Genomic DNA, 15,130 nt, shown 5'->3' on the forward strand with positions numbered 1-15,130 from the left:
AATACCTAGCAGTTGGACCTGGGCATTCCACCAGGTCAAGGCACCATCCTGAAGCGTGCCTGCTGCAAACTTTACTCTATCCCCAACTGGGCAGTTACATATCGCAAACACTGACTCCGCCTTTTCGAACCAGCGTATAAGTCCCACAGCCCCTTCAGTGCCACTGAAGGTCTGTGGCTTGCAATCCATGAAAGTTTTAAAAGTGCAGACCGGTGGGTGAGGCTGGTTTTGTGGCGCCGGCTGACCAGCCTGATAAGCTGCCAAAGCTGCAGCCACCTGGGCGTTGAGTAATGCTTCTAGCTCAGCTTGGGTCATATGGATTTCGCCACGCCCACCACCGCGGCCTCCATTACGTCCACCACGACGACCTCCACCACGTCCGTTCATGATTCTACAAGTATGGGAAGAAGGAACGAATTAACAGACCATTTCAAACAGATGTCGAGTATTGCTATAGTATTCACAGTTTTCGAGGTTCTAATACAAGATTGACTAACAACGTGGGATTCCTTTTTCACACCAGTCGAGATTTACTGGGACTCACATGCACCCCACGTTGTTATTATGTGTGCACCCATAATAATAACCTGATTTGCATGCTTATCTCAGTTCCTCCCTACTCATGTTAAAAAGGTTTCCCAAATTCATACAGTACGACCGTCGATATCACAACATAGAGCACGTAAACCCAAGAAGAGTTCCACTCTTAAAACACGTAGTATAGACAGATAGCATAGTAATTCGTATTGTAATATCATGCGTGCGTTCGAGTGTGATATTAATCATGAGTATGTACTAGCTATGCTATGCAATAGTAAACAAGAGACGAACCTTGCTGCCTGGAGCTGAGTGTCATGGTCAGTATCGTGTCGGTTCAGTTATAGTCTGGTTTTATAAATCATTTTTAAAACTAAATTCACTATAACCAGTGGCTCTGATACCAAACTGTCACACCCCCAAAAATTACCACCTAGGGAGTGTCCCTGCTAGGCGTGTGACGACCAGCAATGAGCCACCAATTACACTGAATCACAAGTTTGAAATAAAACTTCATTGTTTAAAGATACTGAAATCCCAACATAGGTTATTCAAAAACCATAAGTTTAGCGGAAGCGTTAATGTATCGTAATATAATGTTATCCAATCAATCATAGTAACAAATGTCTAATAATAAATCCATCAAGCAACCATGACCACTCGTGCCCTCCAGCCAGCAAGTTCCTGCTTTCAAAGTACCTAAGGACCTGCGAGCATGTAACACACGTATCAGACAAAGCTGGCGAGTTCACAGTTTTAGAAAACGTTTGTTACCCGGTGTATGTAAAACAGTTTAATACCCAATGCAAGTAATATTGTTAATATCTCATTTCCAAACACGGACGGCTCACGGACTGCCCTTCCCACGTACTCCTATCTAGTACTGGGCCAGACTGGGTCATTAGTTCACCTCCGTCCTCTACAGGCACGGGGTGAGGGTGCCAAACCTAAGTAGCGCTACTAACTAATACCCGATGAGGGACTTACAAAAGATGATAGGTGAGAATATTAACCAATATACCCGTTTTTACCCAAAGACTTATCCCCCCCATGGGATACCCACTGACTGTCCCCAACCACTGGGACGCATGCTCGAATGTAGTGAACTCACCTTGGTTTGCTCGGTTTGTTATGTTATGTGTTCACCGTTGACCGACCAACCCTAGAATAATTACCATTACTCATCAGTTTTTGTATTCACATTGCATCGCATAGATCGTTACAGACTCCACAAGTAACAAACACATATAGCACATAATCCGACAGATTATCATAGTAAGTGTACGGACCCTAATACCCTCATGTTGCAAGTCGTACTCCCAATGTCATAAAGTCACATAGTCGAATTCTCAAGCTAGACCACACATTACACTATAGACATTTATGTCACACGTCATTTTGTTTCACTACTATAACCGATGAACAGCTACTTAACCATCCATTTCGTCAATCTACTAACAACACGGCCCACTAGTCTTACCTACATAGGTGCGGGTGTGACCCTGGGTTAACTAGACCACAACCATTCCGCAGCCTATGACCCAAACTAGCCCAGCCCAATTATGCCTTAGGCACGGCCCCGCTTAAATGCAGCCCAACGGCTTCACACCTGGCCCAAATCGAACGATCATATTGTATGCATCTGTGTATCCAATAGTTATATGCGGCCCTATCTAACAACCAATTTCATTACTCTAACAATTTAAATAACAAATGACAGTCCAAGCAAAATATATATATCAACTGTTAATGTGCTCGGTCTAATATATGTGTATATATATATACCAACTGTTACTACACTCGGCACAAGCAAAAATCCCCAATTAAGAGTACAATGATCATGCCAGGACCTAACATTAACTAAATCATGAAATTTTTGAATAACATCTCTAGTGATAATGAAAACAAATAAACTCCTATTGGACCTCCATTCTTTACACTATCATCACATGCACCTGTCATCAACATTTAATATTTTGACTATTGTGATATGTTAGGATGCACATGGTTTGGTGACATCAAAATTAGCAATTACATGACCACCATTTACACCTCCAAAATCAGCCAACCCTATCAAATCCTCACCCACCATTCTACAACTCTATTGGACCTTTAAGGTTAGTGTGCACCAAAATTGATTTGATATCCTCCACTATTACATCACAATTTATTATGGATCTTACTACATGCACACACATCGATGATAGTCAATATTATTATCCAACATTTAGTCATTTTCACACAATCAAGTATATGTCACACAATCAACATGTTCACATTTACTCAAAGCCATCAACAAGTCAGACAAATAAAACAATATACTAACCGACTGTGATGATCTCGACTGGGGGTCTTGGGTTTCGCTACTGCCGCACGTAGGAGGTAAGGTAGGGTAGGGTTTGTTGTGATATGCGTACCAATAAGTTACGTTCATGACATATAAGGGTTAACACCCATTTAAAGTGGGCTACTATCTAATTATAGTGGGCCGGTTACAAGTTTACATTGGTTACTCCCTATGGGCCGAAATTAATAAAACACACATGATGATCATTCAAGGCAAGTTAAGGACCAGTTGAGCTTAGGAGTTCTATTTGGGTCGATATCATAGGTATAGTTATAAAGCCCAACCTATACACGATCCGACAAATGCCAATAAGTTATTTAATCTGGTTACCGAACGTTTAAGTTTAATGAAGTTAAGATTACAAGGTTACACGTCACTAACCTTGAAAGTTCGGGTTGTCACAGACGTCTAAAACAAAGTGACATTTTCCGAGTAAATCATAACAACAGACAAATGGGCGGTGACTACACTATGATTGGGCCAAATTTTTAGCAAGTGATTTAATGCTCTGATTGTTTAATAGGCAAAGATTGGGCCGTCAATTGTGGGTCGGTGCAACACGTGCAAACAATGAAAACAACCTATTGACAACCTGTAATCGTCAGACAATCACATGAAGATGATGACACTAAAGCGAACCATAAACTGACTTATCAGCGAACCAGAAATTGACTTATCAGCGGACCAGACGATGTCTTATAAGCGCATCTCAACTGTTCGTAAAAGCGAACCACGTATGTCACTATTGTTGGTGCATAATGTCTAAAGCCTGCGTCTTTGTAAAGTTAGATTAACGTATATGGTCTAGATAGGTTATTTTGTATAAGTTCAGGGGCTGAAAGTGTAATTATATGAAAGTTATGATGCTGGACCGCTTTTGTGACATATGTCCACAAAAGCGAACCAGGCTGGATCGCTCATGTGGACATGTCACATGAGCGGTTCACAAATCCTATAAATACCCCTGAAGTTGTCTTCATTTGTTACGTTGTCTTGTACTCTACGCCGAACTGCTGACCGTGTGGCAATCGTTATCAAGTGAAGAAAAAGTGTTTAAAGTGTGAATTCATCTGTTTCTACTCCTTTCTGTTACGTTTATCTTTGTGTCATGCTGAAAATGTGTTTCCGCCACATTTTTCAGTAAGCACTAGCTCTGATTGACTCATTCGTGTGGTCAAAACTGATCCTACAATTGGTATCAGAGCCAGTTGCGAGTTAGTTGCTAGATCCGAAGTGGTTTTCACGGACTTTTGTAGATCTGGACTGATTTAGCGGTTGAAATGGACTGAGATTTGGACAGTAGGTGTGAAACACAGTAATAACAAACCCTTGAAAGTTTCGGATCAAAATACGGCCTAAAAGTGACCTAAAAACCTTCGTGAAAGTTAGATCGCTCTGACGTCATCTCTGAATCGCTTTTATGGACCGCTCCTAAGTACAGTTTTTAGCTGGGTCGCTCCAAATTTTCAGTTCTGGATCGCTCATAATGGAGATTTTAGTTGCTGGATCGCTCTTCTGAACCGCTCATTTGTCATCTTCTGAACCGCTCATTTGTCATCTTCTGAACCGCTCATTTGTCATCTTCTGAACCGCTCATTTGTCATCTTCTGAACCGCTCATTTGTCATCTGTGGATGGCTCTTTGGACAGTTTCTGGATCGCTCTTTGTGCATTCTCTGGATCGCTCTTTGCTACTGTTGTGGATCGCTTATTCAACTTCTGTAGATCTCTTATTCAGACTGTTTGAAAAATTTTTTCGTTACAACTGAAAATGGAAAGTCAGGATTTCTATAACATGTTTTCAGGAGTGGGTGCAACTCAAAGCCAAGCAAGTATCATGCAAAATGTCAGTTTAGAAAACGAACTTGGAACGATGCAGAAACCTCCGAAATTGATGAGTTTGGATGAATATTCAGGATGGTCTGAGAGGTTCAAAAATTGGGTGCAGGCAAATCACTTAGAGAGTTGGATAAAAATCGAAAGAGAGTATGTTCCTCCGGTAGACGGTTTGAATATAAAAAAGACAATTGCCAGTCTGACAGATGCAGAGCAGGTCGAATTCAAAGCCGAGAAAAAGATGATCAGCATCTTACAACAAGCCATAAAAGAAGATATTTTAGTGTTACTACAGCACAAAAATAATTCACAGTCGATATGGCAAGCATTAGAGAAAAAATTCAAAGGCAGCGCGTCAATGATTAAAAGTAAAACGGCATTGCTAAAGAAAGAGTTTGACATCTTCACAGGGATTAAGGGTGAATCAACAAAGCAGCTTATCGAGAGGTACTGTCATCTGGTGTTAGAGATGAGAAGGTTGGACATCGAGAAGACAAATGAAGAGTGGATAGAAAAATTGTGTGATGCACTTCCCTATGAGGAATGGGGAACGTATGTGATGATGTTGAAAAACAGTTCGGATTTCATGAATTATAGTTTGAGTGAGTTCATAGAGAAAATTGAAGCTCATGAGTTGGAATTGGTGAAAGTCAAGAAGATGAATTCAACGAATATGCCACAGGATGTATCTTTGTATTACAAGAGTAGTCCGGTAGTATCGAATGTTCAGAGTCCGAAAATTCAAACTGGTTTTAGTGCAGACAACACTTCATCTGTTGCTCCAAATGCCTATCAGTCAAGTCAATCGACTCCATTTGCCAACTACGAGCCAAATGTCAAAGTCTCAGAGCCGAATTCTCCTCAAAGTTCTACAGAGTCAAACCAACAGACGTTTGTGTCCGGTGTGCAGTGTAACATCGCGGTTAACATCAAGAATGGGAATGAAATCACCGAGAATGCAGCCAAGCAGCACATCGCGTTACTGGCATCAGTTCTAGAAGCTTATGAAGGTCTAGTCGCTGGAAGGATCGGAAATCCTGATATGACTAAAGAGGATTACGATCAGATCGATCCGGAAGAACTGGAATTGATAGACATAAAGTGGTGTATGGCAAGTCTAGTTAGAAGAGCTCAACGATTTATGGAAATCACTGGTAGAAACAGTTTGTCGGGTCCGGATCAGAAATTAGGTTTCGATAAGACCAAGGTCACCTGTTTTAAATGCAAAGAGAAAGGTCATTTCAAGCGAGAATGTCCGAATCGTGAGGTGAAAAATCATGAGAATCCGTTTACCAATGATTATTACAGACAAGCTATATATCATCGCCCGAACCAACAGCCTACAGTTCAGAGACCTCAGATCGAGAACAAACCTGAGAAGGCGTTGATCGTAAACCAAGATGATGAGAAGGTTGCGTCTAGTTTTAGTTGGGACAAGTATATTCCAGGAAAAGACGATCAAGCAATGATGGCTGAAGTTGTGGAGATTACCGAGACGGGTGCTGAACCAGAGGTTTTCGAGAAGGTAGTTACTGAGAATGTTGGTGAAGAAGTTACTGAAATTGTTGAGTCTGGCTCTGAGGTGGTTGATAAAGCAGTTACTGAATCTGTTGAATCTGTTTCTGAGATCGTGGTTGAAGAGGTTATTGAAGTTGTTGATCAGGAGGTTCCGGAGGTCGTTAAAGATGTTTCTATGGAAGATTCTGCAAAAACTGAGGAATCTGTATCTGATGGTCTTAGTTTTCAATCTCGACGGGAGGAATTTGTCTATACTATGAAATCGATTTTACCTCCTAACGTTTTTGGTTCTTTTGCAGATTATTTTGAAGATCCAAGAACCGGAACATGCCCGAGATTCGAAGCAGAGAAAGAAGAAGTCGAGGAGATGATTGATGTGTCGAAGGAAATGACTGAAGAAGCTCTAAAGGAGATTGCAGATAAAGCACTGATGAGCAAATTAAAAGAGGTAGATTCAGAAATTCAGGAGTCAGTCGATAAAGTGTCAGGTCTAGGAGAGGAATCTGGAGTCTTAGAAGTCAACATGGTCAAGTCGTCTGAGTTGGAGTCAAATCCTGTTGGTAAAATTGTTTGTGAGAATGAGATTATAGTAGAAAAAGTTTCAATCTCTGATACACCGTGTCAACATTGTTCACAACCATGCACGGAGTGTCTTGAAAAAGACACCATGTATCAGGAACTGAAACAACATGCAGATCTGATGAAGTTTGACTTAGGGCAATTAAAAGAGGCATACGACACATTGTCTAGGTCAATAAAAATGATCCAAAAAGAAAGTCTTGAAAACGATAAAGCAACCAAGCTGGCACAATCAACTTTATTTGACAAACAAAGAGAAGTAAACTTTCATTTAGACACAATCGCATCTTTAAGAAAAGAGCTTGAGTTGACTAAAATTGAAAATGATAGAATTGATCAGAAATTGATGAGTTATGTGGCGTCATCATATGTGTTAGAGCAAATAGTACCACAACAACCACATGCTTCACCTGCCTTTAACAGTGTTCCAACCCCAATGTGGAATCATTATACACAGAAATATCCAGATGGGGTGGAAGCTGCATTAAACATCAAACTGAAAACACTTGAGAATGATTTACCTGATAACATTGATATCACATTTACTGCGTCTGAAACTGACAACGAATCCCAGGTAATCAAAAATGTTATTGATCAGGTGTTGGACGATGATAGTGAGAAATCTGAGAAGGCAAAATCAGTGAAGTCCGGTAGTGATTCTGAGGAGGACGGAAACTTTTTAGATCGTTATTTGACAAAAACGGATAAAAGTGTGGATGATGATTCAATTATGGTGGCTTACACGATGATTGGATCTAACAAACTTTATTCCAACACCGAGTTTCCACTTCAGAATGTTAAATTTGAGAATGTTCAGAAAGTGTTTAAGCTGATTGAGCTGAGCGTAAATGAGTTAAAGAAAAATGATTTCTTTTCAAAACTAAATAAATCAGTTGGTTCGTCACGTCCTACTAGTCCAGAAAAGGTAGAGGGGGTGGGTAAAAACCAAAACAAGAAAAATCAGTTAAAGAATAAAGGTCTTGGTTTTGAGAAGAAAATGACTAAGAAGTTGGTGAAGCCAAAAGATAGAATTGATGATGTATTTGTTTGTGGTCCGAGCACTGAGACTGAAAAAGAGTATATTTTTAGTCAAAAGGCCGTGGACGATTTCAATGCAGCGCAAAAGCTGAAAGCAGAAACTGTTGGTAGCACATTTGTCGAGTATGACAAACGTGTATGCTATCGCTGCAATGAAGTCGGCCACATGGCGAAGCAGTGTAAGAAAGTGATCGAAAAACCGGTTGTGGTAAAAGCTGTTAAGAAACAAGTGGTTGAGAAACCGAAGGTTGAAAAACCTAAGGATAAAAACAAAAATGTGCCAAAACAGACCATTCAAAAACCTCGACCAAAATCACCGGTCGTTGCAAAAGATAAACAGGTGATGGTTTCGCCGATCCGAATTCTCAAACGAGGTGAAAAGTTGAAGTCAGAGGATAAGCCAGAATCGATTTTCGAAATTGGCGAGTCTTCTAAGTCCCCCAAGACTTCGAAATTTTACCCTAAAGCAAAAACTTTTGAAAATCAGTCATGGATCGCGAAATCTAAACCATCTGGTGAGATTAAAAAGATGGAAAATGTGTTGAAAAATGAGTCACAGTCTGTGAAAGATGATGTTGCTGTATTTGAGTCTGAAATTGATCAGTTTTTGTCGGAATTTCCCAAACTTCATAATAATGTGAAACAAGATAAAAAGGAAATTGAGCCAAATGTCACATTTAACTTTCCAAAAACAACTGAGAAATGCAATGTGGTTTTTGGTACAGTGTCGGAAGTTAAAAAGTCGTGGGCATCATTGTTTAACTGATGTGTTTATGAATTGGTTGCAGGAGCTGCCCAAGTCTGTGCTCTCAAGGTGGATAATGGACAGCGGAGCGTCGCGTCACATGACGGGATCCTTAGCACTGTTGTATGATGTCAAAGCGATTAATGGAAGTTACGTTGGATTTGCTGGTAACCAAGGAGGAAGGATTGTTGGTCAGGGAATGCTCACGAACGGCATCATATCGTTTGACAAAGTGAATTATATTGTTGAACTGACGAACAATTTGTTAAGTATTTCGCAAATCTGCGACAAAGACTTTAGCGTACACTTTACAAAAACAGAATGTTTGGTTTTAAAACCAGGGTTTAAAGTCCCTGATGAGTTGGTTCTGTTGCGCGCTCCTAGGGTTAATGATCTTTACATCTTAGACATGAGCGCTGCAACACCAACAACTCCTCGAAAACAATGTTTTGTGACAAAATCTAAAGCAACTGAAAAAGAGTCGGTTATGTGGCACAGAAAAATGGGTCATATACACATTCGAAAAATGAACTTTCTTGTGCACAACGATTTGGTAGAAGGTGTGAATGTTAAAAATTTTCATTTACCTGACGATTGTATTGCGTGTAAGAAAGGTAAACAGGTACGGAAGTCTCATCCTCTAAAGATGCTCAACACCATCCGGTTACCTCTCGAGAGATTGCATATGGATCTCTTTGGGCCGGTCAACGTCAAAAGCATTAGTGGAGACTCTTACTGTTTGGTGGTTACGGATGATTATACAAGATTTTCATGGGTCGTTTGTTTGGAAAAGAAGGATGAAACGTTCGAGGCTTTAATGGTTTTGTTCAAAAAGATGGAAACAGTGTACAAGCTGCCGATCAGAAGAATTCGAAGCGATAATGGAACCGAGTTCAAAAACAACAAAATGTACGAATTCTGCAATGAAAAGGGGATACTTCACGAATTCAGTGCGCCATATACACCACAACAGAACGGCGTGGCTGAACGAAAGAATAGAACCCTGATTGAGACTGCACGTACTATGTTGGCCGATTCAAAGCTTCCGATTTTCTTCTGGAGTGAAGCGGTGTCAGCAGCTTGCTATACGCTGAATAGAGTTCTGACAGTGAAGAAATATAAAAAGACTTGTTTTGAGTTGTTGCATCGCTATAAGCCAAATCTTGAGTTCTTGGAACCTTTTGGCTCTCCGTGTACATTCATCGATGCTGATGGTAAATTCGGAGCGAAAGCAAATGAAGGATTTTTCGTAGGATACGCCAGCCCATTAAAGAGGGTATTTGTACCGTGTCTGGGGAAGGTGATTCAGGTCCTTCATGTGGATTGTCAGAAGCACACAGAGTCGCAACAACTTCCCGGACAAAGATTCCTATTTGATTACGACAAACTCTGGGAATCGTTTCATCTGCCGTCCGAGCCGAGTGAGGAGGAACTTGCTCTTATGTACCTGTATCAGCAAAGTCAGTTGCAAGAGCCGGAATCTAGACCGCTAGATGTTCCTACGCCAACTGTGGGCACTCACGATGATGAAGCTGGACCAAGTGGAACAGTTCATATACCACCAGAGGAACCAGAGGAGCCAGCTCCGTCATTTGACGTTTCTGACGACTCAGAGGAGGAACCCGCTCCTACCTTTGACGAGGAACCAAATGAGACATCAGAGGAGGCTGTTGAACAAATTGTTGATCTCGACATTTCAAATCTGGAATCGGAAGTTGTGGTGCCTGATACTGTGATCCCACTAACACTGTCTTATCATCCTTCAGAACAAATTATCGGCGATTTACAGAGTGGTGTCAAAACAAGACATCAGATAGACCAAGCTTTTACATGTTTTTATTCTGATATAGCTGATATGCAAAAAGAAGTCTCATACAAATGTTTCATTTCGCAGATTGAGCCTAGGACTTACAAAGAAGCATTGACCGAGGACAGCTGGGTGAATGCTATGCAGGAGGAACTGCAACAATTTGAGAAACTGGGCGTCTGGAGACTGGTCGATCTGCCGAAGAATCAGAAGCTGATAAAGACAAAATGGGTATTTAAATGTAAACGTGATGATAGAGGAGTCGTGGTGAGGAACAAAGCACGTCTCGTGGTCCAGGGCTTCAGCCAGCAGGAGGGAATAGACTATGAAGAAGTTTATGCGCCGGTTGCAAGGCTTGAAGCAATCCGCATCTTTCTAGCCTTTGCTTCATGGAAAGATTTCAAAGTCTATCAACTCGATGTTAAATCGGCATTCCTGTATGGCAAGATTCGAGAAGAAGTTTACGTGGGGCAACCACCGGGGTTTGCAGATCCGCTAAACAAAGACAAGGTGTATTTGCTGGATAAAGCTTTATACGGTCTCCACCAGGCCCCGAGAGCCTGGTATGAGACGCTATCGACCTACTTGCTGGACAACGGGTTCACAAGAGGCACAGTAGATAGCACCTTGTTTCCAAAAGAAGTAGCTGGCCACTTGCTGATTGTGCAGATCTATGTCGACGATATTATTTTTGGTTCCACCAACGACGAGCTATGCAAAGAGTTTGAAGTTGTGATGAAGATGAAATTCGAGATGAGTTCTATGGGGGAGATAAAGTTCTTTCTCGGGTTACAAGTTGAACAACTACCCGACGGAATCTTCATTCATCAATCGAAGTATGCAAAGGACGTGCTGGATAAGTTTGACATGACAGAATGCAGTCCTGCATCAACCCCCCTCGCACAAAATCATGGTATCTGTCCGGATGAACAAGGTGTGAAGATGGATGAAACATTATACAGATCGATCATCGGCTCGTTGATGTATCTTACAGCTTCCCGGCCCGACATCATGTATACGACATGTTTGTGCGCACGATATCAGTCAAACCCGAAGCAATCACACCTGACAATCGTCAAACGAATTCTACGGTATTTGAAGGGATGCCCAAGCATCGGCTTGTGGTACCCTCGCTCGGGTGATTTTACATTATCTGGTTTTGCTGATTCAGACTTCGGTAGTTGTAAGCAGAATGCTAAGTCCACCACTGCTGGGTGCCAGTTCTTCGGAACTCGGCTTGTTACCTGGCAGTGCAAGAAGCAAACTGCAGTCGCGCTCTCAACTTGCGAGGCTGAGTACGTCTCAGCCTCTAGCTGTTGTTCTCAGATTCTCTGGATTCAACAGCAGATGCGCGATTTCGGTCTGCAATTCTTGGATACACCAATATTTGTGGACAATGAAGCGGCCATCAATGTTACGAAAAATCCGGTTCACCACTCAAAAACGAAACACATAGAAATCCGTCACCATTTTATTCGAGATTGTTACGAAAAGAAACTAATACGGATTGAACATGTGAGCACCGATGATCAGAAAGCAGATTTTTACACGAAACCGTTTGATAAAAAGAGATTTTATTATCTTTTAAGGTTAAATGGGTTAAAAAATCTGCAATCTGGGAGGGTTATCGAGTGTGAAGCCGAATTGGGCGGCGATCTGACTTGAACCGTATCGTGTTGTCAACTTTTGTTTGTACAGTTGTATTTCCTGCTTTTCGTTAAAAACAAAAACACAAAAATATGTTTTAGTTTTAGGGGGAGATATTCGCAGAAAAATACAAAAACATGATAAAATCATAAAAATCCAAAAACATTAAAAAATGCAAAAAGAGCTGTGTAGTATAGGGGAAATGATAGTACATCAGCTAGACGGGCACAGTACGCTAAAGATATGTAATGTAAAAATGCAATTAAGCAGTCTTGCTAAAGATGTGCCGGTAGGTTCTTACAGATTTAGTAGATCGGTTTGGGATATAAACTAAATTTAACTTGCGTTTTCGTGGGGAACATCTCCAGGATATATAGGTAACCCCTGAAATCCTGTTTGAAAGGTCCCGTATTCTGAGATACTAGGTCTTTATACTCGGTGATATCTGGGGTATTATCCCGGGACTTATGCTGTATGGAAATACTGACCTAGTCCCCGGATAATACTTTGCACAAAAAGCTTTGAAACATAAGCTTCACCCTCAGCATGCTGATGAAACAATAAAATTGATAGTCGCTGCTGTTGAAATGTAAAAGATCCTCTAAAGGGGACCCACTGAAAAGTCGAGCCGTCATCTCTCTGCTGAACGGAAGTTCTGACCTGAGCTCTCACGGTTTCGCATCTAACCCCAACAGATATCAGCTGTGGTATATTCACCTGTAAGACTGAATACTGGGATCCGGATACGGGAGTATATACTGAGGTGGGAACACACGTTGACGTTTAAGTCTCTAAAACATTAAATAACGTATCCCGAACAGATTGAAACTTCTGTGAGAATTTAAAGTGGATCAATATACCGACAATCAACGCGAATTGCTTAAATGTTTAAAATGAAATAAGCTTAATGGTGCTTGTGTTCTGTCAGCAGCTGATATGATCCCCTAACACGCTCGAAAAAATATTGTGTGTATATATTTCAGTTTGTACAGCTTTAAACCCAAAAAGATTTTATTTTCTCATTTTATTTTCGACAACTGATACTGGGGATTGAAAGTTCAAAGCCCGTATGCAGATCATGTCGGTGTCTTATGAGGGTTGGGTAAGCTGTGATTGCAAACAAAGATCTGGTATGATGTTTGACAGATAAAATGTGCAAATGTTTGAAACGTCAAAAGTTCATTAATTTGAACTGCTTCTAAAACAAAATGACAAAGTACTTCATAAATCTGATCATCCAGGGCCATTAACTTGGACTTGGAAGATCAATCAGTTGTTCCAAGGTCATTAACTTGGACTTGGTCAACTGGGAGCCAGCATGTGAAATCGAAAAAGTTGAAAAATGATTAAAAATTGAATTTTTTGAAAAGTTAAGGGTGGATCGCTCTTATGACACATCTATGGACCGCCTTTTTGTCAAATGATCATTGTGGACCGCTCATAAGGACATGACGAATAAGCGGTTCAGACCCTCATATATAAGGAACAGGGTCCGCTTATTCAGTCATTACCCTAAACCGCTTTTACGTCATCTTCTTTGAGGCGATTCGAGCGATCTCAACTGATCTTCGTGATTTCTTGTTGATTTAGCTTTGTTTTTGCTTGTTCTTGATAGAGTTCCATCATTTACATCATGGGCAAGGTAAGTCATCTTTTAATTTCAGTTCTAATGTGATAAATCATGTCTGTCGGCTTGTGTGAGTGAACGATTCATGTTTTAAGCCTGTGAATGTCATGTTTGTGTGAAATGATTGTTGATTCAGTGTCGTATGATGATACTAGGTGTAGTATTACATGCTAATTGATGAAATTTGATCGTTTGATGAGGGTTGTCGGAACTGAATGTGTTTAGATTTAGATCTAGGGTGTTTTAGGATAGTCTAACAAAATTAAAAGATACTCTTAGGTTCGGAATTTTGTGTAGAATATGTTTGTAGTATCAATTTTAGGATTTAGAAATGTTTTACATGATTTGAGTGTAGGGTCGCTTTTACAGTTATGATTGTTCAGAACCGCTCATAGATCATATTTGAACCGCTTTTGTGAACAGATGTACTTTGAACCGCTCATAGGTTCCATGTTGTATCGTCCATTCATACAATTCTAGGACCGCCCATTGGAACAAGTTCTGGACCGCTTTTAAGGCGTATTAGGGTTATGTCGCTTATGTGACTAGGGGTGGCTCGCTTTTTGTGTTTTTTTATAGTTGGACCGCTTTTTAGTCATTCTTGTGGATCGCCTATAGGGCTGTTAAGTCCTTGGATCGCCTTTGTGGTATTATAATGTTTGGATCGCTTTTAATGTTCTGTGATGGATCGCCTTTTTGGTCAAAGTGTTCAAAATGTGAAATTTTGTCTAAGTCCCTGTTTGTTGTTGTTGTGCAGGCATCTACGAATGTGTTATTCGATCCAGTTCACAACAGTTGTGTGGATTTAGATGTGGAGAAATGTCCGCTATTATCTGAATTTAGCAGTATTTTGACTTATATGGATCGCATTCCAGTGAAGAAAGCTATGACTGAACAAAGGCCGTTGTATCGATCGCATATCAGTAGATTTAGAAAAAGTGCAAAGTATGACGGGGAAAACAAGGTGATTTCAGCAGAAGTGGAAGTGAATGGAAAGATAGAGACTATACTAGTGACCGAAGCGTTGGTTCGAGAAGTTATGAATTTCCCTGATGAAGCCAACTACCCAACTAGATTTCCTGAACGAATGGTGAAGGGTTGTATGCTACGTTTGGGATACAGAAGCACGTTGAATACTGGGAACTACTTAAAGTCAAAATTTCAGAAATCATTCAAGTTCTTGATTCACTGTATTTTGATTTCCCTGAGTCACACAAAAAGAAGTTATGACCAGATGAGGGATTATCAAATGAACATGTTAACTGCATTATTGTTGAACAAGAAATACAACTTCTCGCACATAATTTTTCATTATATGGTGGAGAATCTAGCGTCAGATGTTAGAGTCTGGAGATATCCACGCTTTGTTCAAATGATGATTGACCGTGCTTATCCTGGTATTGACAGAAACATTAAGGATGATCTTCTTGTTCAAGCACACATGTCTAAT

Source organism: Helianthus annuus, chromosome 11 (genome assembly GCF_002127325.2).
Source record: "Helianthus annuus cultivar XRQ/B chromosome 11, HanXRQr2.0-SUNRISE, whole genome shotgun sequence".
Lineage (NCBI taxonomy): Eukaryota > Viridiplantae > Streptophyta > Magnoliopsida > Asterales > Asteraceae > Helianthus > Helianthus annuus.